The sequence below is a fragment of the Pinus tabuliformis genome, chromosome 1_2, assembly GCF_031772625.1.
Source record: "Pinus tabuliformis cultivar Carrire ecotype Pingquan chromosome 1_2, CPIR1, whole genome shotgun sequence".
Taxonomy (NCBI): domain Eukaryota; kingdom Viridiplantae; phylum Streptophyta; class Pinopsida; order Pinales; family Pinaceae; genus Pinus; species Pinus tabuliformis.
In genome coordinates this window covers 699,086,039-699,112,655 of record NC_142298.1, presented here as the reverse complement: position 1 = coordinate 699,112,655, position 26,617 = coordinate 699,086,039, and positions in this window count along the sequence as shown.

Genomic DNA, 26,617 nt, shown 5'->3' with positions numbered 1-26,617 from the left:
CATGATTTTAAAAGCATTGAAATATTAAATCTATAATCATGATTTTGAAAGCATTGAAATATTAATATTAACGTATATTTTCAAAATTAATACAAATGAAAAGCTTTGAAGTTTTCATTATGATTTTGAAAGCATTAAAATATTAATATTAATGTATAAACTATTACTAATTGACGTAATCAATATAACAACAATGTACATTCAAATTCTAAACCACAACACATCTAATGTTGATGCTTATTAATAACCTAATGTTCACATTTGTTTACTAATAATCTAATATTAATATGATTCTAGTGAGGAATACAAAAGTAGAGTCCAAAGTTTTATTGCATGAAGCATTCATGTACCTTTTCTTACCTCAGCATATATATTTTATGTGAAAATGCAAAGGATTAAATTATGCAATAGGATAACCCTCGGGTATAAGCACAAATTCTAGTGAACATCTCTTGCAAATTGAGTACGGTTTACGCAGTCTAGAAAAATCAACTTCTTTTGCACTAAAAACTTTGTTAATCAATTAATTAAAGATTGTGCTCTTCACATAGTGAAAGTTATGTTTATGGTTCCCTGTGTAAATAGGCATATCCTTGGAACTGTAGATGAAGTCCATTATGCAAAGGAATATTTTAAGCTTTCATCGTGTCAACCTCCGCACTTTCCATAATGGAATATTCTCGCACAAGGAAAGTTGTTCGCAAAAAGCTCCACCGTTAATTAATTCCTTAAAGGTTTCATATTGCAACACAAAACCAATCAAAATTAAAATTACGTAAAATTGATATATCACATTCATTTCAAAATAGAACAAAAAACTTCCATTATGTGCTATAGACAGATATAAAGGACACATAATAAAACCCCTTTTTGGAGTATCGTGCTCTGGAAAAATTTAAAAATATGACAACAATGAACATTATTCATGTTTCACACCAAACATAACTATTTTCACATTTCATTTTATTGGCATATATCTATCGATGACATAATACATGTGCTCAAATCACAATTTTGTAACATCAAGCAATGTAGTCACAATAACAAGAACAACATTGAGTTTCAAATTTCAATCATCATAACTATGATTGAAATAAATAAACAAAATACAAATGCATACAAGATCAGATGAAGAGAATTAAGAACTATGATTCTCAGCATGAATCACTTGTATTAGTAATGATAATGCTCAATCGTTCAGTTCATTGGCTAATTCATTATGTTATTCTAACATCTTCTCTTTAACTACGTACTCCCACATCTGGGAAAAAGTAAATACGTGAACCATAATATGTAAAGAGGGAACTGCAAAAGAAAACAAGGAACTACATTTAGTAACTATACTATGTGACATTAATAAAATTAACAAATCATGATCACTAAATACTAGTAAACAAAAAATGAATATGCCAATATTTAAGGACAGTTACAATTTTTCAAAGTATATACACTAATTATTTCACTATCAATTGTCTTCCAGATGCATCACCTGTTGAACCAATGTCTTCAACTTATATTCAATGAATTATTTCATTGGTCCTGTTAGTGTCAGTCTTTGCAGCCTTCCTCCAGTGATCAAACATGCTCTTACAAAGTGATTTTAAGGTGTCAAGGTCAAATTTTGTCATTTCAGTGAGTCTTCAAGCAAAATTTGGTCACTAGGCATTAGGTCTAGGGTTTGATTTTACCCTTGTCAAAGTTGCCCAAATGTCGGTCCATGTCACCATTCAGCTGAGTGTACCATCATTCAGAGAGTTGTCATTATCATGTAAAGTCCCACTGGGTCATTTTACACCTTGTTCATGCTTCAGTTGCGCCTAGGTAAGGTCATTTCCCTCTCCTAGGGTTTTGAAGGCAATTTCTCTTGGACGGCCAAATCATCGGCAAAACTCATATCCTGATGTTCATACACCTTCCCCTATCCTTAAAGTACCTTATCAAACACTTCCCATCATTGAGATCCCCCAAATTCCTCATTTTCGCACAAACCCTAGTTTCTTGCTACAACCTGGCAATTTTCTAGGTTGGACCTATGTTTTTCCTTTTTGGACCCCTTCCCCTCACTCAATCCCTAAGATTAAACTTTCCCCTACTTCCTAACATCCCTCCCTACTTCCAAAAATTTCCTCAAGAATTTAGAAAACTCCCTATCCCCTTCATTTCACTTCATTTCGACAAATCCCTTGTTCCACACATCAGGATAGGTTTCCCTCAAATGTGATTTCTGAGCAATAAAAGATTAATTTGGGAAAACTGAGAGAGGCTTTTTTCCACAACATTCCAAGGAAGAAAAACCTCCTTCTCTTTTTACACAAGTGTCATGGTTTTGGAGAAATGTCAAAAATATAGTTGCCTCGGGAGAATTGATGCACCTCTGAAGTGACCTTGGGAAAATAAAATTTTCTCCTAGCTAAGTTGGCCAAATGACTTTCTTGATGAGTAAAATGATAACTAGACACAAATATATTTCCAATGCGCTATCATGAGCTCAATTTTGAGTTGAGGAAGGCATTCAAAAGTTGACTGTAACAGCACTCTGCCTTTAGGCAGCCTCATTTGGCACATTTTGACCAGTCTTGGGATATTTGATTTTTGACAGAGAAAATGAACTCCAAATTGAATTATTATAGTTGAGTTGGAAATTATACTCAAATACCTTTCCAACGAGCTATCCTGGGCTCAATTTGGACACCGTGAAGGCCTCCAAAAGTCTCCTGCAAAAATCGCTACGCACAGGCTATATGTGCCGCGCCTCAAGCCTAGTGCGTCGCGCCACTTCCCTGTGCTAAAAATCTAGAACTCCAAATGAGGAATGGTTTAAATTTTTGGATTCAGCATGAAAAATCATGACTACTGGTGCTCGGACAAGAAATTTAGAGCATTTTTGGGGCGTTTTGGGTCACATTACAAATTTTTGGGCAAAATACAGGGTTTTTCTCCAGTGGCGCGACGCTAAAATTCCAGAGCTCCAAATGAGGAATGGTTTGCATTTTTGGATTTAGCATGGAAAATCACGACTAATGGTGCTCGAAAAAGAAATTTTGGCGAGATATGAGTCTCCAAAAGGTCAAAAAACGCCCAAAAATGGCCTCTCTGCCCCTTTTTTGACACACAGGAAGCAGTTTTGGGAGAATGGAGATTTGGAGGGGCAAATGAGCACCAAATTCAAAAATTCCAGTGGGGTTAGAAAGTAGACAGGACAGGCTTTCAAAAAAGCCCACTTTGGCACATTTTTGACACCTGAAAGTGCCCCAAAATAGGCCCCAAAGTAGCATGGCGCACAGAGAAAATGGCGCGGCACAGAGGAAAAATTGCCAAATTTGCTTCCGTTTCACGAATTTCTGTTCGCGACTTCTCCAAGTGGGCCCGCTCATCTACACTTCGGTTTTTTGGCACCAAAGGTGGCATTTAAAGTATTTTTTCTCTATATTGGCTTCTATCCAAGTGGCGAAGGAAGGAAAATGGTCACCCCAAGCCAAATGTCATGTTTGTAGCGCTGCACCTATAGCTGATGGTTGGCTCTTCATCTCCATTTTGTAATGATTCGAGTAACTCCCCAACCCTTGGGCGTTCTATCTCTTCCTTACACATTCTATATATTGTATACAAGTTATTTGCAAAGGGTTGGTTGGCTTGTAACTTCTGGGAGATTGTGGGAAAGAAACTCTGTTTCTTCACTGTGTATTTTTAACAAAGAATTAATGAAAGACAGTGGCTCTGTTTCAGGAGATTCTTGTGGTTGAGTGTAGCAAATGTGTCTCTCATGTTTTCATATGTATTTAGTTATGTTTCATAATTCAATTCATGTTCATTTCCAGTGAAATTTTCTGAGTGAGATTAGGTAGAATTCAATTTTATTGCTCTGCCTGTGGGAAAATTTTATGTTCAGTGTTTTTCTTTTGTTGAAAAGGATTCATGTAACTATGCCCTTTTCACTTTCTTCAGCAATATATTCATTCCGCGTTACCTCAAACTAAATTGCTACATTTTTCGCCTGCCTTGCCTCACGGAATAATCTGTGCCTTTGTATTAAATTCTTTGATCCTTGCTGACCATTGGTCCCATACCATCCCAGAAGCTCGGTCATTCATGAAAATGGTTTCTTGTATCCCTATTCACTTACTAGCCTAAGATCAATATTTCACTGTAAGTTATCTCAGACCATTTTTGCTTATATATTCACTAAGAGTGACTTGGAGAGAGCCCTCTTCTGTTCTGTTAGGGCTAGCTACCAGACTAGGCGTGGTTTGTGGTTACCCTAATTTTTTCCTTCCTTCAGCCTAAGGTAGATTTAGGTGCTAACATAGTGGCGACTCCACTGGGGACAAAATGGTTTTCTTGAAGATTGTATTGCCCCAGTACATCTATCAAGCTCAGATCTGATGGTTGATGGTGAACAACGATCAGACATAAGAAGACGACTGAAATCATTCACCTGGCGACTCCATTCACTGAAGAATCCAGAAATCGGTGCTTCTTGGTGACTCCACTGCAGAGAGGTCAATAGCTTTGAGATTTTCAAGATGGATCGGGTTGCAAGAAGATACGCTCCCATGAGCCGAGATCACATTCTAGGCTTTCCAAATAAGATTCCGAAAGTAGATTGGTCAAGGAATTTGCCTACGTTTAAAGATGATGGTAAGAAGGACGCTGCTTTACATCTAGTTTGATTTCACATGCATATTCGCAAGTTGAAGGTTGATTTTCCTGAAGATTGCTTAATGAAGATATTCATGGCCACTCTAGAAGGTGAAGCCCAATCTTGGTATGAAAGTTTGTCGCCTGCTTGTATTTACTGTTTAAAGGATTTTCATGCCATGTTCATTGAAAGATATAAAGACTCTTATCCATCATTAAATCTAGTTCATGAATGTTTCAAACATGCTTCTACTTTTATTGAAAGCCTTGAAAAATACTATGAGGATGATAATTTTATGGATGATGAGATCATGGAAGCCCTGGATGAAAATCCCTTTCAGCAGCATAAAGACGATCATGAAAATTTGCAGCATGATCAAGATTGTAGTACGGTGGAAGAGGAAAGAATTTTGCATCTTGACAGTCAACAGGAATTACATGAAATGGATTAGCAGTATGAGGAATATTTATATACACCTTCACTTGAAATTAATGAAGACAATCACTGTTTGAGCGAAAGGAAACAAAAGGTCTTATCTCCTTTGTCTGAAGACGAGATAGGTCAACTCTTGCACGGTTATGTTCCAGCTCAAGCTAAAGCGGATTTGCAGTGCACACATGGTCAAGAAAGTGTTGGTGAAACTTCTTCCTCTTTTGAAAAGGATGACAGTCCAGTGAACAACTTTATAGATCAGCAGGTTGAAGAATTCCATGTGGCTGAAAGTGATGAAAGAAAAAGTGTCGTTTCGGATCTGTCGATAGAAGAAGACAGCATGCAGGAAAGTCCAGTTCTACTTTCAGAATGTGATAACGTTAAGTCAACCCGTTTAGATCCAGATTCGGATTATGGTGACCAAGAAAACCTTGTACTAAGTCCCATGAAAGAAAACTCTGCTGCTGAAATCCTCTAGGATGAAGAAGACAAAGTTTTGGATAGAAATGTTCTCATGTCGTCAGAACACAGTCTTCATGAAGAGGTAATCCAATCAGCTCATGAACAACAAGAGAGAATTTTGTTCAAGTAAGTGAAAAGGGTTCCTTGGATGAATCGTTGGTAGATGATAGAAATGTCATGCTTGGGTTTCAAGAATCATTTGAGGTTTCTTTTCTCATGATTGATGAATGCAAAGACAATCTGGTTGTTATATCATATGAAGGTGACCTACAATACATTCAGGCTATCGAAGAGCAGAACATTCAGGATTCTCTTTCAGACTCTTCCTCATATGTTTCATGTTTTGAAATGTTCTTTGAAGAGGAAATCCGCTCATCTGCTTGTTCAGAATTTTTTGAGGACCAAGAACATACTTTTTCTGAAGTACATTATGAAGGAAGATCAGAATCAAAAGAAAAAGACATCTTGTTTCCTCAGCAGGAGGTAAATCTTCATGTTTTTCATGCTCCAATGGAAAATCTGTTACAGTTAGCAGTGAAGGTCATTATTGCAGTATTCAATGATGAAGGAGATCATGGTCAATTATGTTTTTGGAGGCCCAGTTACCAGTATCTGTTGTTGACCAGAAGATCTGATCCAGAGAATCAATCAAGGAGGCATCTACTTGATTGGTTACATTGGAAGACACATTACACAGGATTGTACATATTGCATTAGTATGCAGGTGCTTGTCATCATGATTTGAAACCCTCGAATCTTGATGGACTGCTGCCATTGAATAAGTTTTGTCAGTTCTTGTTTTAGTTAAGTCAGTCATGAGTCATTTCCTTTTACATAGAGTCAAGTTTTTCAGTCATTTCAGTTCGCATTGAGTCAGTTTGAGTCAAGTTTCAGTCAATAAATTGAGTCATGTTGATTTGTCGGAATAATGGACTTCATAGCCCAATGGATGAAGGCACTGTCTGCTCACCCAAAGATTTGCAGTTCTTGGCACCTCCAAGGAGCTACCATTCCCCATTGGAGCCAATGTTAGTGTCAGTCTTTGCAGCCTTCCTCCAGTGATCAAACATGCTCTTACAAAGTGATTTTAAGGTGTTAAGGTCAAATTTTGTCATTTCAGTGAGTCTTCAAGCAAAATTTGGTCACTAGGCATTAGGTCTAGGGTTTGATTTTACCCTTGTCAAAGTTGCCAAATGTTGGTCCATGCATCGTTCAGCTGAGTGTACCATCATTCAGAGATTTGTCATTATCATGTAAAGTCCCACTGGGTCATTTTACACCTTGTTCATGCTTCAGTTGCGCCTAGGTAAGGTCATTTCCCTCTCTTAGGGTTTTGAAGGCAATTTCTCTTGGATGGCCAAATCATCGGTAAAACTTGTATCTTGATGTTCATACACCTTCCCCTATCCTTAAAGTACCTTATCAAACATTTCCCATCACTGAGATCCCCCAAATTCCTCATTTTCGCACAAACCCTAGTTTCTTGCTACAACCTGGCAATTTTCTAGGTTGGACCTGTGTTTTTCCTTTTTGGACCCCTTCCCCTCTCTCAATCCCTGAGATTAAACTTTCCCCTACTTCCTAACATCCCTCCCTACTTCTCAAAATTTCCTCAAGAATTTAGAAACTCCCTATCCCCTTCATTTCGCTTCATTTCAACAAATCCCTTGTTCCACACATCGGGATAGGTTTCACTCAAATGAGGTTTCTGAGCAATAAAAGATGAATTTGGGAAACATGAGAGAGGTTTTTGTCCAAAAAATTCCAAGGAAGAAAAACCTCCTTCAATTTTTACACAGGTGTCATGGTTTTGGAGAAATGTCAAAAATATAGTTGCCTCGGGAGAATTGATGCACCTCTGAAGTGACCTTGGGAAAATCAAATTTTCTCCTAGCTTAGTTGGCCAAATGAATTTCTTGATAAGTCAAATGATAACTAGACACAAATATATTTCCAATGAGATATCATGCACTCAATTTGGAGTTGAGGAAGACATTCAAAAGTTGACTATAACATCACTTTGCCTTTAGGCTGCCTCATTTGGCACATTTTGACTAGTCTTGGGATATTTGATTTTTGACAGGGAAAATGAACTCCAAATTGAAAAATTCCAGTTGGGTTGGAAATTAGACTCAAAAAAATTTCCAACGAGCTATCCTGCACCCAATTTGGACATCACGAAGGCCTCCAAAAGTCTCCTGAAAAAACCGCTACGCACAGGCTATATGCGCCGCGCTAAAAATCTAGAACTCCAAATGAGGAATGGTTTGCATTTTTGGATTCAGCATGAAACATCATGACTACTGGTGCCCGGACAAGAAATTTGGAGCATTTTTGGGGCATTTTGGGTCACATGACAAATTTTTGGGCAAAATACAGGGTTTTTCTCCCTGTGGCGCGGCGCTAAAATTCTAGAGCTCCAAATGAGGAATGGTTTGCATTTTTGGATTCAGCATGGAAAATCACGACTACTGGTGCCCGGACAAGAAATTTTGGCAAGATATGAGTCTCCAAAAGGTCAAAAAACACCCAAAAATGGCCTCTCTACCCCTTTTTTGACACACAAGAAGTAGTCTTGGGAGAATGGAGATTTGGAGGGGAAAATGAACACCAAATTCAAAAATTCCAGTGGGGTTAGAAAGTAGACAGGACATAATTTCCAACAAGCCCACTTGGGAACATTTTGGACACCTGCAAGTGCCCCAAAACAGGCTCCAAAGTAGTGTGACGCACAGAGAAAATGGCGCGACGCACAGAGGAAAAATTGCCAAATTTGCTTCCGTTTCGCGAAATTTCGGTTCGCGACTTCTCCAAGTGGGCCCGCTCATCTACACTTCGGTTTTTTGGCACCAAAGGCAGCATTTAAAGTATTTTTTCTCCAGTTTGGCTTCTATCCAAGTGGCGAAGGAAGGCAAACGGTCACCCCAAGCCAAATGTCATGTTTGTAGCGCTGCCCCTGTAGCTGATGGTTGGCTCTTCATCTCCATTTTGTAATGATTCGAGTAACTCCCCAACCCTTGGGCATTCTATCTCTTCCTTACACATTCTATATATTGTATGCAAGTTATTTGCAAAGGGTTGGTTGGCTTGTAACTTCTGGGAGACTGTGGGAAAGAAACTCTGTTTCTTCACTGTGTATTTTTGACAGAGAATTAATGAAAGGCAGCGACTCTGTTTCATGAGATTCTTGTGGTTGTGAGTGTAGAAAATGTGTCTCTCATGTTTTCATATATATTTCGTTATGTTTCATAATTCAATTCATGTTCATTTCCAGTGAAATTTTCTGAGTGAGATTAGGTAGAATTCAATTTTATTGCTCTGCCTGTGGGAAAATTTCATGTTCAGTGTTTTTCTTCAGTTGAAAAGGATTCATGTAACTATGCCCTTTTCACTTTCTTCAGCAATCTATTCATTCCGCGTTACCTCAAACTAAATTGCTACATTTTTCGCCTGCCTTGCCTCACGGAATAATCTGTGCCTTTGTATTAAATTCTCTAATCCTTGCTGACCGTTGGTCCCATACCATCCAAGAAGCTTGGTCATTCATGAAAATGGTTTCTTGTATCCCTATTCACTTACTAGCCTAAGATCAATATTTCACTATAAGTCATCTCAAACCGTTTTTGCTTATATATTCACTAAGCGTGACTTGGAGAGAGCCCTCTCCTGTTCTGGTAGGGCTAGCTACTAGACTAAGAGTGGTTTGTGGTTACCCTAATTTTTGCCTTCCTTCAGCCTAAGGCAGATTTAGGTGCTAACAGGTCCCATTGTAATATCTAGCCTCGCATGTTGATTGAGTAATTTATTTTCGATGTCCATTGCCTCTTCTTGTAATTGAGCAGTTAACATAGATTTGTTGTCATTAATACTAACAAATCCAACTAGCCATTTGCTAATTTCTTCTAAAGTGAAATCATTTGTATCATCAAATTATTTTTCCATTGAATGTTTTCTCTTATCCAATTCAAATGTGAGTGTATCTTTTGTAATCAATTCATAATTTTGTATACTGCATGGACTGTCTAGATATTGAACAATTTGCATCACCTTTATAAATGCATTACTTCTCCTATTATTTATGCTCTCACATTGAGAAATAATGTTTTCTAGTGTACTCATCTTCTAGACCAACCAAATTTTATTTTCCTAATCAATTAGCATTCAACATTGATTTGTTTTTATTGTCCAGATCAGAAAAAAAGTCAAGCATTTGACTAAAAGCAAGTAGGTCATTGTTAACGAAATACCTGTCTTCATTAATATTACTTCTCACCAAATCAACAAATGAGTTGACTTCCTTTGTTAACCGTAGTAGAAAAAAAACCACTTTCCATGCACGTTAAATGATTTCTAATCTCTGGCACATATTATAGATAATATGAAATTTGGCTGCATTAACGAGTTGTAGAGCTCTAATAGATCCATGAGGTGTGCTAGTAGTGGGAATTCCAGATCCTTGAGTTTGTATTGCAACTGGATTCATCAACAAAGGAGCCAAATTTAAAGCATTTTATAGCATTTCTATTTTTTCTTTTAGTACCAGGTTCTCTGATTTCCATTTCTCAATAGACACGCAAGCGCATTCCCTATAGCCTCATACAATGTCAAAACACTCGTGGCTGCAATTCCAGACATATGAACATTTGTTTCTACTTTATCAATAACGTTTTTATCATGTATCCTTACTTTTTCAATTTTCAATATTTTATTGTCCCTATCATAGTGTGCATCTTGAAAAGTGGCAAAATGATCATCAAAAATCGAAAATTCTTTGGCAATTTAATCCATTATTTTTTATTTTATTTTAAAGCATTATTGACCCAATCAGGTAGCAGATTTTCAATTCCCTCATTCATAGCTCCTTGAATGATTCTTATTTGTAGGGGACTTTTGCATTTTTCTAATTCAATCATGTGCATTTCCTCTAAAAGAAACATTTGACAAGGCTCCTTGTCATCTTTGATAGCTGATAGCTTACCATGAATCAATTGTGCAACTTCGATATCTTTTCATTTTCTTTCACTTGAAGATGAAGCTAAAGAAATTTCAAATATGCAAATATAAGGTTGTGTAGATTTTATGCTTCTTTGTTTGCACTTTCCTTTAGTGCTAATACTTGATTCTTTAAAAATTTCTCTAATAGTCATTTCCCCATCGTGATTATTCCTTGGATCCTTGTGACTCTTTTCGCTTTCACTTGTAACTTCTGTCAACAAGGTCTCACATTTGATGGAAGTGATATGTGCGATAAATAAGCCTTTTAGATCAACATCTCACCAACCTTCAACTTATTTTAAATTAAAATAATGCAAATGCTTCACAAACTCTGCAAGGTGGCTTCCATTCTTCATGGTCACTCGTCCAATAGTAACTAGAAAATAAATAAGCTATTTATTCTTTTTTTGTTGAAATTTAACTTGCCAATTGCAGTATTTCCTATAGAATTTAGAAAAAAAATACCTGTCCATAACAATTCTTGGAAGAAATAGTGGTTTACCTCAAAACCCATAAACTCAAATAATTGTATTATTTCCTCTTTCTTTATGTATCCCTTCCCCCAGAGGAAAACTTGTTCTTCTCCAGATATTCGATGGGGTTCTTGTCGAGTTATCGCGTAAATAACTTTCTTTACAAAAATATTTTGAATTAGACAAAAAATTGAAATAGCTTCCCGTTTCCTTAATATGGGATAGTGAAACTACATTCGTTCTTTCTCAAAATTGAAATTATGTTTATGTGGAAACTCATCTAAACTATGACTCAACATCAAGGATATTATCAAATATATGATCATGAAGGTCTTACCACCCTTGAAAAAATTTACTAATTGAAAACATAGTTCATTTGAAATAAGATTAGCTCAGTCCAATACACAATTTTTTTTATCTGAATAATGGAAATTTTGAGGGTGCTAGACTCGCCAACATGTCAGGGGATATCCCTAGTAAGAAGTCTGATGAGCCCCAAAAATGGGTAACTTATTGGGCTCATTTTGCCTATTTTTCTTCATCAATCCACCATTTTTCATAGTTTATGCATGTTTTTTGAGTATATTTATGTTAGTTGAACGAATGAGGATAGTCACTTGACCAAGAAGGCTAACACGTGGTTATTGCAGATTTTTGGACAAATTTTGGACCAAAGAAAAGAATTTATGAGCCAGATGACAGCCAAGCATGAAGGAACAAGGGTGAGGATTCATAGGAAGGGTGTCTCCTGCACTAAATGGCCCCTTCCTCGAAATATCCACCCTCAGCTTGGATTTCAGCAGGCCACCGAAAAGGATTCCCAAGGGCAGCCGAGCAGTTTTGTGTAAAGTGACTGATCACTGGTAGTTTGAGCAGCCGAGCCCCTCGAGTTAAGGAGGGCTGTTGGAGACCCTTGTAGTGCATAAATAGGAAGGCTTGTAGCCTTCGTAGTTTACTTTTTTGAATAGTTGTATTTTGTACTATAGTGCTGCTAGTTTCTCAGCTCATCTTGTAGCTTCTACTGTACAACTTTCTTTGTGACATGGTTATTTTTGAATAATGGAAATTAGTTTCATTTGGCATCAGTTTTGAGATTTTTCTTAGGAGCCTTTAGCTCTTGGGGTTGGGCCCAACCCAAATGCCAAGGCTTCCTTCTTGTACTGTTATATGTTTTGAATGTCTTTATCAAATAATTTCTGTTAAGTAGATTACAGTTTTGCTTGGTTACATAGGTCATTGTTGATGATTAAAAAGGCTGTTCATGTTCAGATTGACTTGATAGGTTAATAACAGAGAATATCTTCAGAAAAAGGCCATCAAGCACCCCTGATCTCACCTCTCCCTCTGTGGGACCATGAGCTGAGACTAAGGTGTCCTTGCCGCTACCAAAAACACTGTCTTTGCTTCATCATGCAATTTTTAGTGTTAGATTATCATTTGGAGAAGTTGATACCAGTGGAGGTTACATGTTCAGGTTCATGATTGCTTATTTTTCATAGCTATTTCACATGATTTCGTTGCAATAAACTTCTGTTCATTGGCTTTGCGATATTCAGGTCAGATTAGGTTAGAGTAACTAGGTATTTGGTTTTTTCGAGTCTTTGTTTGAATAGTTTGGAAAATAACTTGCAGAGAACCTGTGATACCTCTTTGCCTACCCATACTCCATCAATACCGCTTGCTCCGTCCTCCAACTCTGATTCTTGCCTCACATTGGCTACGTTCCCTCACTTTGACCTAATTTCCATATTTTTGTGCAACATTGCTCTACCCCTCCTTGAACAAATACAACCATCCTTATCACTCACCCACTTCATTTTCCAGGTTCTGGACCCCTCGACATCATCATCCAACCTCTGTACCCACTTCTTCACCTCTTTTCCACCATCAACCCTTCAAAAATCTCCTTTCGGAACATCCTGTAGAAGCCACAGAACATCTTGTAGAACCCCTGCAGACTTCTTGTAGAAGCTCACGAAAGCGGTTTCTTGGAATCCGATCACTGTGAAACTCTTTGGAAGGGTGCTAGGGACCCATTAGGCCCTCTTCTAACCTCCCCAACCTCCTGTAAGCACCTACTCCATTTCATTTTTCCAGTCAACCTCTGCACAGACAAAAACAGTTAAAGCACATGCAAAATAATTTTGACAAATTACTCAAAAACGCAAAAAGATGTTTTCTTCATATTTCTCTTCAGAAGTAGCTTAATCAAATGCACTTTACCTTTCTAGAAGTCAATGGCATCCATTTCCATAGCTTTCATCCTTTTACTTGCACCAGTAGGGTTAGTCGGTAAAACTAGGGTTTGTTAGGGTTTGCGTTCCTTTCTAGCTTTCAACTTCTTTCTGCAAGTAGATTAGCCTCTGCTAGAGTTAGCTTTCATCCATCACCATTAAAAGCTTCTTCTGAGAGTTCATAGAAGTTGGCTTAAGATCCTAGCGGACTTGTGCCAGCTGATTCAGTGACAGCTACGGCAAGAGCTAGTACTTATGCATATAGCACCATCGCTTCCAAGTTTGTTACGAACTACCGGGTTGATAAAAGTAAAGAAGGGAGTCCCAGGAGTTGCAGCATTATTGCTGCAATACTAGAGCCCACCATTCTTTTTGGCGTTGTTGCCGGGGAAGCGTCAGAGTATTTGTGATTGCTGCTTTTCTTCTATTTTCTACTACAACCTTCTGCTAAGTAGTTTATTTCATTTCCATTCTGCAATTTCATTTCTGCAAAAGTAGAATAGACCTTTCCTGCTTTCATAGATTAGCATTTCAATTCCACAATTTCAATTCTGCAAGCGTAGATTAGCATTTCAATTCCGTAAGCGTAGCCTAGCATTTCATTCCTATAATTTCATTTCAGCAAGATAGATTTTAGTTAGTTGCAATTCAATCTATTTCAGTTTTGCAAGTACAAGCAAAAAAAAACAAAAGCAAACAAAAATATTTCATTTCATGCCTCGTAGGAACAGAGATAATACCAAAAAATTCCTACCCAACACCCCCACCACATCACTGAGTCACCCTTCTCTCTTCTTTGGTGGCAGTGATCCAGAAGAACCTATAGGTGAACCTCCTAAGATATACGAAGATCCTATAATAGAAGAAGAGCAAGAAAATATTCCTTTTGAGACCATGGCTGAAAACAGAAATGGTAGAGAAGATGATGAGAGAATAGAAGGTGCCTTTCCCATCCGAGAGACCAATGGGGACATGAAGATGAAAAACATAAGTCCCTTAGCCTTACCTCATTTCCATGGATTGACCACTGAAGACCCTGATACCTTCCTGTTTGAGTTTGCTGTCCTTTGTCGAACTTATGACTATGCAGAAGACGAGAAAAAGTTGAAACTCTTTCCCTCTACCCTCAAGGATGCAGCACTACGCTAGTTCATGGGGTTACCTAGAAACAGTATCACAACTTGGGCTCAGATGCAGCAAGCCTTTAACAACAAATACCAGGACTACTTTAGGTCAAAGGAAACAAAGGGAGAAATCTTTCGGATGACCATGGGAAGTGATGAGTCTTTAGAAGACTATGAGGAGAGGTTCGAACTTAGCTATAAATGGGCCAGGTGCACACTTGACCCTGAATCTTTGAAGCTGGTTCTGCTCCGAGGAGTCACTGAAGACCTTCTAGATACCCTCCATCTGCTAGTTGGAGGAGACATCTACCAACTACCTTATGAGGACATAAAGACTGTGTTTAGAAACCACTCTAGGGCAGCCCGAAAACGAGGTAGGGGGAATCCACTCTCAGCTAGTGCCACCTTCTCCAAGCATGAGTTTGCTAATCAGATGGAAGACCTTAAAAGTGAGATGAGACAGACCATTGCCATGCAACTAGATACTTTCTGACTCCAACAGAAGAAAGAGGAAGCTGAGAGGGCTTTGGCCATTTTTTGTCCCAGATGTACAAGGAAGCATCCTAAGAACGAGTTTCCATTGCACTCAGTGGATGTACGTTTCTTTTGTGAGGAAGACCACCCCATGAACCAGTGCTGAACCTTACCTGGACTTAAAGCCATGTACCATGGGACTGAAGGGGCCACTGAGCCACTCGACTTCCTTAACCAAAGGAGGCCGCATGGGTTCAGACCTTACCAACAGGGGATGCAAGGAACATCCCAAACTTATTACAACCCCAACCAATCCGCTCACATACCTTCTTGGGGTCCCCTGCTCATCCTTCCTAGTCCACACCTCCTCCTTGGTCTTATCCATCTCAATACCATACTCAACTTGCTGCTCATTCATTTCACTCTCATGTCCAGCCACAACCTCAGTGGAATGCACCTCAACCGGAGTGGAGGCCCCAATACAATTCTCCTCCCACTATTTTGCCTCCACCTCCTACTCAACCACAACCATTACCTCCTACTCCTCCAAGACAACCCCAGATGCCTGCTCAACCGAACCCGAACCCCAACAATAGAAAGGCCCAGCAGGTACACACTGGGGAGACAACATGCCCTACCTATGCTGTGGATATTCAGGAGATCAACCTACGATCTGGAAAGGTCCTTCCAGATCTCCAACCTCCTTCCCCGAAGGAAGAGGAAGAGAAACAGGAAAGTGAACCCAAAGCCATTCCACCCTTTCCTGAGAGACTAATTGTAGCCACGCAACCAAACATAGAGGAGACTGAACTTCTGGGAGAACTTAAACAGTTGTGTGTGAAAATCCCACTTCTCCAGGCCATAAAAGATGTACCAATCTACAACAAATTGATTAAGGAGAAGTGTTTCAGGCACCCAGGCAGGCGCAAGAGAGATGCCCCGACTATCAATGTCATAGGACAATTATCCGATCTGATGTTGGGACAAGTAATCTGTCCAAAATATTTGGACCCTGGGAGTCCTGTAGTTGATGTCCACATCAATGGCACCATAATCCCCCACACCTTGATTGATCTAGGGGCTGCCATTAATGTGATGACTAGGGACACTATGCTTAAACTTAACCTTCATAGTTCCTTAAGAAGGACCTCGACAGTATTGCAGTTCGCAAACCATTCCACCGTGACTCCCGAAGGGATTGTGGAGGATGTCCTGGTCTCCATTGATTCTTGGGAGTACCCTGTGGACTTCTTGGTCCTTCAACCAAAGGCAAAACTCATTGGATACCCCCTCATTTTGGGAAGTCCTTGGTTAGCTACTGCAGATGCTTACATTAGTTGTCGAGCTGGAAGCATGACCATCAAGAATGGGCCTATGTCCAAACAGCTAGTCTTATACCCTCCTGCCCAACCTCTGTTAGAACATGACTTACCACTCTGGTTGGAGGAGGAAGATGAGGGTGAAGTCTACTCTGCACCATTGTGCACAGTAGAAGCCACCAGGGGAGGTCCTCTGACCTAGGATGACTTGATCGAGAATTTGATTCAAAATCCACCTCCCAGTGCACTGTCGTTAGAGGAGTTAGTGGAAGGTACCCAATCCAGCGCTTTAGTGGACCTCTGTGTGGTTGATCCGACCTCACCCAGAGTTAAAAATGTGGAATTTGGCCCTGAAAGAACCTTAAAGATCAGCTCATCCCTATCTCCCTCCCAGGAAAAGGAGCTTTATAGCTTATTGAGCCACCATTTGGATGCTTTTGCCTGGAGCTAGAAGGAAATGAAAGTAGTCCATCCTTCGGTCTATACCCATCACATTTACATTAAAGAGGATTGTAAACCAGTCAGGTAGCCTCAGAGGAGAATGAATCCAGCCCTTAAGGACATCGTTAAAGAAGAATTGCAAAAGTTGTTGGATGCAGGATTCATCTACCCCATCTTGGACAGCGAATGGGTTTCTCCTCTGGTGCTTGTACCCAAGAAAAATGGGAAGTGGAGAATCTGTGTAGATTATCGAGAACTTAACAAAGCCACCAAGAAGGACCATTTCCCTTTGCCTTTCATAGATCAAGTGCTAGATGGGCTGGCAGGGAAGAAGTTCTTTTCTTTCCTAGATGGGTTCAGCGGGTATAATCAAATCCAAATCAGCCCGGAAGACCAAGATAAGACCACCTTCACTTGTCCTTGGGGAACCTTTGCCTACTGGGTCCTTCCCTTTGGGCTATGCAATGCTCCTGCCACTTTCCAGAGAGCAGTATTGAGCATATTTGCTGAGTTGGTTCACGATTCGGTGGAAATTTATATGGATGACTTTACTTCTTATGGGTCTAACTTCCAAGAAGCATTGTCTAACCTGGGAAAAGTTTTAAACAAGTGTATTGAGATGAACCTGTCCCTCAGTCCTGAAAAATGTGAATTCCTGATGACTGAAGGGACCGTGTTAGGTCATACCATTTCTCAGCAAGGATTACAGGTGGATCCTAACAAAATTGCTATCATCCAAAAGGTTCCACCTCCTCAAAAGGTAAGAGATGTTTGGAGTTTTCTAGGCTTAGCAGGATATTACAGAAGATTCATTAAAGATTTCAGTAAGCTAGCCTCACCATTGTTTTGCCTCTTAGGGAAAGATGTTGAGTTTAAATGGACTAACGACTGTCAAGGGGCTCTGGATGAGTTGAAAGATACGCTGTTGTCCGCCTCGATCTTGGGAGGTCCAAATTGGGCCCTACCTTTCCACATCCACACCGATGCCTTGAATAAAGCCATAGGGGCAGCCTTAGGACAAGTTGAGGAGAAACTCCCATATGCCATATACTTTGTTAGCAAAAACCTCTCCAAGGCAGAGATGAACTATACTGTAACTGAAAAAGAGTTCCTGGCTGTAGTACATTCCTTAAACAAGTTGAGACACTACATCACTGGTTATCAAACATTCGTACACACTGATCATGCTGTGATTAGATATTTAATGAATAAGCCTGATGTGAATGCTCGTATCATTAGATGGTTACTCTTGTTGCAGCAATTTGATTTGACCATTGTGGACAAGCCAGGTAAGGAAAATGTTGTTGCTGACTTTCTATCTAGATTGGATTTGCCTGCAGGTGAAGAAGGGACAGTGGATGACTAGATGCCAGACGAACACCTGTTTGCTATTTCAGTACTCTCTCCATGGTTTGCTGATATAGAAAATTACTTGGTCTCAGCACAGTTCCCTCCACACCTATCCTCAAGAGAGAAGAGCAAAATTGTGAGGAAAAGTGCCCCATTCACTTGGTTCGGGGGCAACTTGTTTAAACTTGGCCCAGATCAGATCTTGAGGCGTTGTGTTAGGGAGGAGGAAGTTTTCGACATCCTCTTGACTTGTCACGATGGGCCCTCTGGAGGTCACTTTGCAGCGAAAAAGACTGCCTTTAAAATTCTACAGGCAGGCTACTATTGGCCCCCTCTTCATCAAGATGTCAGAAGATACATCAGCCAATGTGACCGATGTCAAAGGATAGGGAAACCGACTCCAAGGGATGAGATGCCCCTCCAACCTCAAGTGACCTTCGAGCCATTTGAGAAGTGGGGCATGGATTTTGTGGGTCCTATCAACCCTCCTTCACAGCAAAGGTCTTACATCATTGTGTGCACAGACTACTTGACAAAGTGGGTAGAAACCAAGGAAATCAAGGCAGCGACAAAAGAAAAAGTGGCTGAGTTTTTAAGGGAAAATATCTTCTACAAATTTGGGTACCTAAGAGAGCTGGTCGCCGATCAAGGAAGTCAGTTCACCTCTAACCTGATTGAAAATCTGCTCGCTCATCACAAGATCAAGCACAGAACTTCCACCCCTTATCATCCGCAAGCTAATGGGCAGGTGGAAGTTACTAATAGAATGTTGGAAGAGATTTTGACTAAAGTGGTGAACAGCAGCAGGAAGGATTGGGAAGATCGCTTGGTTGAGGCCACCTAGGCCTACAACACCACTTGGAAAACTACAACAGGTTTCACACCTTATGATATGGTCTACGGGAAGAAGGCTCTACTATCCATAGAATTCGAGTACAACACATTGAGGGTGGCAGCTCAGCTGGACCTAGATCTCAGCCATGCACAATGGGAAAGATTACTGCAGCTGAACAGATTAGATGAACAGAGAATGCAGGCCCTCCTCCACTCAGAATTAGTTCAACTCCAGAGGAAGATATGGCATGATCGGTACCTTAATGAAAAGCAATTCCAGCTAGGATATTGGGCGCTGCTGTATGACTCAAGATACAAGGATTTCAAAGGGAAACTGAGGACAAGGTGGTTAGGACCATATACAGTGGAGAAATGCAATGATAATGGTTCAGTCCTTATCAGGACCATTGATAAAGAAGCCATCCCCATGCTCGTCAATGGGCATCGATTGAAAATATACAGGAAATCCCTTTCGAGGCAGGAGTTCATTGAAACTTTGGAGAAATCAGTGCTGGTAGTGGAGGGCCCTGTCTCTACTCCACCCACACCTTAAGCATAAAAAAAAAAAAAAAAACGGAGAAGTGAAATAAAAAGATCCCTGGGTGAAAACTTCTTAGAAGCACTCGGGGCATGCAATGAGGGTGAAAACCTCATGGAGGTGCCCCAACTGTCTCTCTATCAAAAAAAAAAAAAAAAGAAGGGGAAAAAAGAAAGAAGAAAAAAAAAAATAGGCCTAATCTCTATGGAATAATTGCAGGTTGCAGGGAATATATTGCAGGTCAGGAAGGTCGCGGAAAATAAGGACAAGGGTCCACACCAGGCTACAAGACACCCTCAAAGACACTTCCTCCATGACCACTCGCCTCTCCTAGGATTTGATCACATTCGGGGGCAGATTTCACCTTCTATAGGAAGTTCTGCCTATTCTACAGGTAGTTTATGTCTTCTACAGGAAACATCCTGTAGAACCTTTGGGCAAGCCAAAATCGATCTTGGAGGGGAATCTGAAGGTTGGAATCTATTTGTTAGGCCTACAGCCACCCCTGTTTCCACCCATCACCGTATGGCACCCTGTTCCATCTCTCTACACCTCCATCACCCACCTGGTTATGTGTTCCTGCACAGTCATACAAGAAACCCTGTTTTCCTCAGATTTCCAGCAAGAATTTTTCAGTAGCAAATTAAGCAATGATGTCTAGCTCACCCTACTTGTCAATCTCCATCTAGACTCTTCATCAACAAATCCCTCGTCCACAATATAGCCTTGCTCGTTTAGCCTGCATTCTAGGAGGAGAAGCAGTTACAGGATATCCTACAGGAATCCTGTAGCCGCTGATCCCTCTGGAAAGACATACTCTGAAGACAGGGACAGCCGAAATCAACAAAGGGAACATGCAGAAGGCTCCTCTTGAACGTGAAAACATTCTCAGTAGTTGAAACGAAGTCAAACCTGTGCATGCAGCGATGACAACCAAAGGGTCGGGTTCCAAAACTCATACATACAGCATCAACGAATGGAGGAATGGGTTCTAACACTCGTGCACGAGGCAGTAGCAAGCGAAGCAGTGGTTCCAAGACCCGAGGTCTGCATAATGCGTCCACGGCCACGCAGGTAAGTGTCTAACCTCATTCGTCAATTGCATAAACTATATTTCAAAAACTGCATGGTTGTGAAAAAGGTTCGGATTGAACGGGATCGGTGGCCAGTCAAACTTGCCACCCTTAGCCAGTTACAAAGCCTCGTGGGATTCGAACAAGCTCAGTTACGTTCAAATTTGCCACCGAGACGTGTAGCCGACACGTGTGGAGTGTCCAGTCGGGGAAAATCAGTGGGACTGGTAGTGGTGGCAGCGGTTAATGGCAGAGGGGAGGTGATGGCGGTCAGAGACACGTAGAAAAATGATGGCCGTGACGTTGGATCAATGGTTCGGTCCGGTCACCTCATTCCCTCGCCACAAATTGCGCCGCAGTTAAAAGATATTTGATTGAAGACTCTCACCACCCGCTGTTCATTTGCACTTGCAACGTCCTCGGCTGAAGTACCCATCCTCTGCCTCTGAAATCTATTAACCTGTCGTCCTCCACCGAGTTTTTTGGCCTGTTCAAAAAAATCTCCCGTGTACCGAGCTCGTTCAGAAGCGCAGTGACATCCTACAGAAGCCGGCAAGAGTTCTACAGGAAGCCGCTCTACAGGAAGTCTGGCACGGCTTTCTGGAGCAGAAAAGCCTGGATTTTTCTTCATCGAATTTGGAGTTCCGAGAGAGGTAGGCTCGAAAACACTCTTCCATGCATGGTATGTGTCGAAAAGGTGGTGAATTGAACTATTTCAAATTGGGGATTCCGAGAAAAATCATCCAGTGAATTGGAAATAGCAGTTTTCCTATGTGTTTTAATGATATTCCTCAGTTTTTCTGCATCGAAATTCTTCTCCACATTTCCTATTGCTAAAATTCTCCTATAAGGAAGGCATATGCGGCTGTGAGAGCCAGCCTGTGGATGAAAATTTTAAAATTTGCATATCTGAATGTGTCCTGAGAAGAAAACTTGGTCTCTGTCCTCTGATTATAGAAGCAACACTCTTCCTTTCATAACCAGATAGCTGAGAGCTGAGTCACAGCAGTCTTGAAACCAAGGAATTGTTGCTCATTGATATTAAACAGCCGAGGAATTCTTCCTTGAGTCCAGGGAAAAACCCATAGACAACGTTCCCTTTCTTAACAGAGCATAAAACAGGGCACTCTCACCATGCCAGGAGGGTTTATCAGGAGAGAACCTTCAGATCCCAGCAAGCTGCGTGAGCATCCAGAGGTGGTAGACCTCTTCACCCGTGCCAATTGGATGTCCTTTTGTGACAAAATTCAGGGTCATGATGATAAAATAACGGAGGAATTCTTAATGTCCCTAGAACCTGAATCAAAGACGCATGCCACAGTGAATTCCCCTGAGCTCATCAGTCGGGTTACTGGTCTCCCGTTAGGACTCCCTTGGAGCAAAGAAGAAAGGTCATTGGGCCAGGCAGCCAAGAAATCATTCTTCCTGCCTAAAGAACATCCTGTCGAAGACAAAAACGAGGTCCGGAGAGCCAGCTTACCTCCTCTTTGGAGCGAAGCCAGCTTCTAAATCATGAAATACATTACCTGTGAAGGGATATTCAGCATTGTCTACGACTATCACTTCAGGTTGCTAAATGAACTAAGACATGGAATGGATTTACCTCCAGAACAAAAGTTGAGCATCCCCTATTTTCTTTTGCAGTCATTAAGTGAATGTGGCACAAAATTGAAATAAGGGACACCAGATCAGTTAGCCCATCATGGGCTCATCAAAGTTTTAGTAGAAGATGCCCTCCACACCTACACTGTCCCCCTCTCTTGGGAAATTTTCTGAAACATGACCAAAGATGACGATATTAGAATTTTGGTCGAGGAGCTCACGTCATCCAGCAGTGAAGAAGGGGAACACACTGAAGCAGGAGAGAAAACCAGTAGTAAAGAAACACAGGACAAACAAACACAAGCAGGACAAAAAGAGAAAGAGGAAAAGGGCCAAATTGCTAAGCGTAAAATAGAGCAAGGAACAACATCACTAAAACCAAGGGAAAAGAGATTGCAGAGGAGGGCAGAGAAGGCAGAAACATCCCAAGTAAAGGCTGGCACAGCCACATAAGTCACAACAAAACAAAAAGTAAAAACAGATCCTAAAATGTCCACAGTTCAGGCAGAAACAGTTGACATAGAGGCTTCTACAGGAAGCATGGAAACAGAACAACAAAGAGGAAAATCGCTGGAAATATTGGCAAGAGAGGAAGCAGTGGTGCTGGCCGCCTTAAAAACACCTCCAAAAAAAAAAGGGAAGTGAAAGAGGAAAACCTCCATGTACTTTAAGGCAAGAAGGAGCACACGGATCAAAGTAGGCAGACCCTAGGTGCAGTCAAAGGAGCCAATTATCATCGAGGACACAACCCCTAAACCAAAAGAAGGGTCTCCTTCAAAGATTTCCGTCACCTATGAACGAGGAAGCCCAAAGACTTCCACCTAGAGAGAAATATTGAAGACAATGGACTCAAAGACAGTTCTACAGGAAGTTGAGAAAGCTCTACAGGAAACTGGGGCTAAGCTAAAAGAGACCGAGGAATTGGAGGAAAATGTGGCCAAACAACCACAGGAAGAAGAAAGGATAGAACAAATATTAGAGCCAAGCCCTCAGCCTAGTTTGGGCTCATACTATAACTTGTTAGAAGATGGGAAAATAATTCCCCAGAAATTTGCGGTGCCATTATTCTTTGCACTGGAAGAAGAAAGAATTAGGACTCACACTTGGATGCAGATCGCCAAGTCCAAGGGTTTGGCAGATATAGGCCCCCTAGAGGAACAACTCAAGGAGTCAAGGAAATAATTGGCTATGGTGAAGCATGTGGAAAGCTGTCAGAGGGCCAAACTACAGGAAGAGAACGAGCTGCTGAGACAACAACTACATCTACAGGGAATCCATAAGGAAGACAGGCCCTCCATTCTAGGAGAACAACAGCAATGGAAAAAGCCTCCAACAGACAAAGAAACCTTGGATGAACAACAAAGAAAGGATGGGTTGCAGGCTGAGATCAAGGCACTAACAAAACAGTCACAGGAGAAGGAGTTGCAGGAAGCAGAGGAGATATAGTCTCTAAGGCAACAGGTACATGAGAAGGAAGCCCAACTGGCCTGCATGGCCAGCTAGGCAATAGAGGCCATACTGTGTAGGCAGCTTGCCAAGTCATACGCTTTGTACCTTAAAGATCAATGGTTGTAGTTCCAGATTAACACCTTGGCCCAAAGGGGCACTACTCCATTTCAAAACTATCATCAATTTGTGGCTTTATGTGACAGTAGCTCATCAGAGGACAAGGCTAAATTATCAGAGTTTTATTTGCACAACTTAGCCCTTCCAAATATGAATTCGTGGGATCCCAACACTGTGGTAGGAGACGTAAAACTTATGGCCATGGCCTCTTGGATGAATCATGAGGAAAAAAGAGCAGCAGAGGTCCGAAATATTATGAGCAGGGAACTCAGTGAGCCACTAATGATCAGAGCAGGGCCGGAGGATCCCTCAGCATTGATAAGCGCCCACCAACACTTGGCGAACAACCCTCAGGATTTACCAGATTACATTGAGCGATAGGCTCAAGCTATTGCCCACTTTGAGGACATGGAGAGACTGTTGGGGGATAACTACCTTCATGCTTGCATAAGGCGGTGGAACACACTGCCCCACAGCTTGAAGATAAGAGAATACCACTCTCCAACCAGGATGAGGGAGGCCTTGGCAAGGGTACCCCTCTACAAACAGTCAATGCAAAATCTCCAGGCCAATTGGGTCGGCCTAAAATTCAGTCCTCCCTTGCTTTTGGGATTGCTAGAAGGAGTTAAGGAAGAGGAGGAAAACAGGCAGTGGGAGGAAGTGGAAAGAAAAGTGGGATTTCATGACCGAGAAGAAGACATCACTGTGGAGGCCTGGGACATGAGAGAGGTAGTCAAAGCTATCAAGGATGATGAGCTAGATTAGTTGCTCAGAGGATGAGCAACCCATTTAGCAGGGGGGTGATGATGAGCCCCAAAAATGGGTAACTTATTGGGCTCATTTAACCTATTGGTCTTCATCAATCCACCATTTTTCATAGTTTATGCATGTTTTTTGAGTATATTTATGTTAGTTGAACGAATGAGGATAGTCACTTGATCGAGAAGGCTAACACATGGTTATTGCAGATTTTTGGATAAATTTTGGACCAAAGCGAAGCATTTATGAGCCAGATGACAGCCAAGCATGAAGGAACAAGGGTGAGGATTCGTAGGAAGGGTGTCTCCTACACTAAATGGTCCCTTCCTCAAAATCTCCACCCTCAGCTCAGAGTTCAGCAGGCCACCGAAAAGGATTCCCAAGGGCAGCCGAGCAGTTTTGTGTAAAGTGACTGATCACTGGTAGTTTGAGTAGCCGAGCCCCTCGAGTTAAGGAGGGCTGTTGGAGACCCTCGTAGTGCATAAATAGGAAGGCTTCCAGCCTTCGTAGTTTACTTTTTTGAATAGTTGTATTTTGCACTATAGTGCTGCTAGTTTCTCAGCTCATCTTGTAGCTGCTGCTGTACAACTTTCTTTGTGACATGGTTATTTTTGAATAATGGAAAGCAGTTTCATTTGGCATTAGTTCTGAGCTTTTTCTTAGGAGCCTGTAGCTCTTGGGGTTGGACCCAACCCAAGTGCCAAGGCTTCCTTCTTGTACTGTTATATGTTTTGAATGTCTTTATCAAATAATTTCTGTTAAGTAGATTACAGTTTTTCTTGGTTACATAGGTCATTGTTGATGATTAGAAAGGCTGTTCATGTTTAGATTGATTTGATAGGTTAATAACAGAGAATATCTTTAGAAAAATTCCATCAAGCACCCCTAATCTCACCTCTCCCTCTGTGGGACCATGAGCTGAGACCAAGGTGTCCTTGCCGCTACCAAAAACACTGTCTTTGCTTCATCATGCAATTTTTAGTGTTAGATTCTCATTTGCATAAGTTGATACCAGTGGAGGTTACATGTTTAGGTTCATGATTGCTTAGTTTGCATATCTATTTCACATGATTTCGTTGCAATAAACTTCTGTTCATTGGCTTTGCGATATTCAGGTCAGATTAGGTTAGAGTAGCTAGGTCTTTGGTTTTTTCGAGTCTTTGTTTGAATAGTTTGGAAAATAACTTGCAGAGCACATGTGATACCTCTTTTCCTACCCATACTCCATCAATACCACCTGCTCCGTCCTCCAACTCTGATTCTTGCCTCACATTTGCTACGTTCCCTCACTTTGACCTAATTTCCATATTTTTGTGCAACATTGCTCTACCCCTCCTTGAACAAATCCAACCATCCTTATCACTCACCCGCTTCGTTCACCAGGTCCTGGACCCCTCCACATCATCATCCAACCTCTATACCCACTTCTTCACCTCTTTTCCACCATCAACCCTTCAAAAATTTCCTTTCGGAACATCCTGTAGAAGCCACAGAACATCCTGTAGAACCCCTGCAGACTTCCTGTAGAAGCTCACGAAAGCGGTTTCTTGGAATCTGATCACTGTGAAACTCTCTAGAAGGGTGCTAGGGACCCCTTAGGCCCTCTTCTAACCTCCCCAACCTCATGCAAGCACCTACTCCATTTCCTTTTGCCAGTCAACCTCTGCACAGACAAAAACAATTAAAGCACATGCAAAATAATTCTAACAAATTACTCAAAAACGCAAAAATATGTTTTCTTCATATTTCTCTTCAAAAGTAGCTTAATCAAATGCATTTTACCTTTCTAGAAGTCAATGGCATCCATTTCCGTAGCTTTCATCCTTTTACTTGCACCAGTAGGGTTAGTCGGTAAAACTAGGGTTTGTTAGGGTTTGCGTTCCTTTCTAGCTTTCAACTTCTTTCTGCAAGTAGATTAGCCTTTGCTTGAGTTAGCTTTCATCCATAACCATTAAAATCTTCTTCTGAGAGCTCATAGAAGTTGGCTTAAGCTCCTAGCGGACTTGTGCCAACTGATCCAGTGACAGCTGCGGCAAGAGCTAGTACTTGTGCATATAGCACTGTCGCTTCCAAGTTCGTTACGAACTACTGGGTTGATAAAAGTAAAGAAGGGAGTCCCAGGAGTTGCAACATTATTGCTGCAATACTGGAGCCCACCAAAGTCCCAATTAGACTTCAGACTATTTGGTGTAGGAGTTTTAGCAGTTGGTCATATGCTAATGCCTTGACCGTGATTTCGCACAGAGGCAAGTAAGATAACTCTATTGGTAGCAAGGGTGTGACAGCTATAGCAAGCCAACAA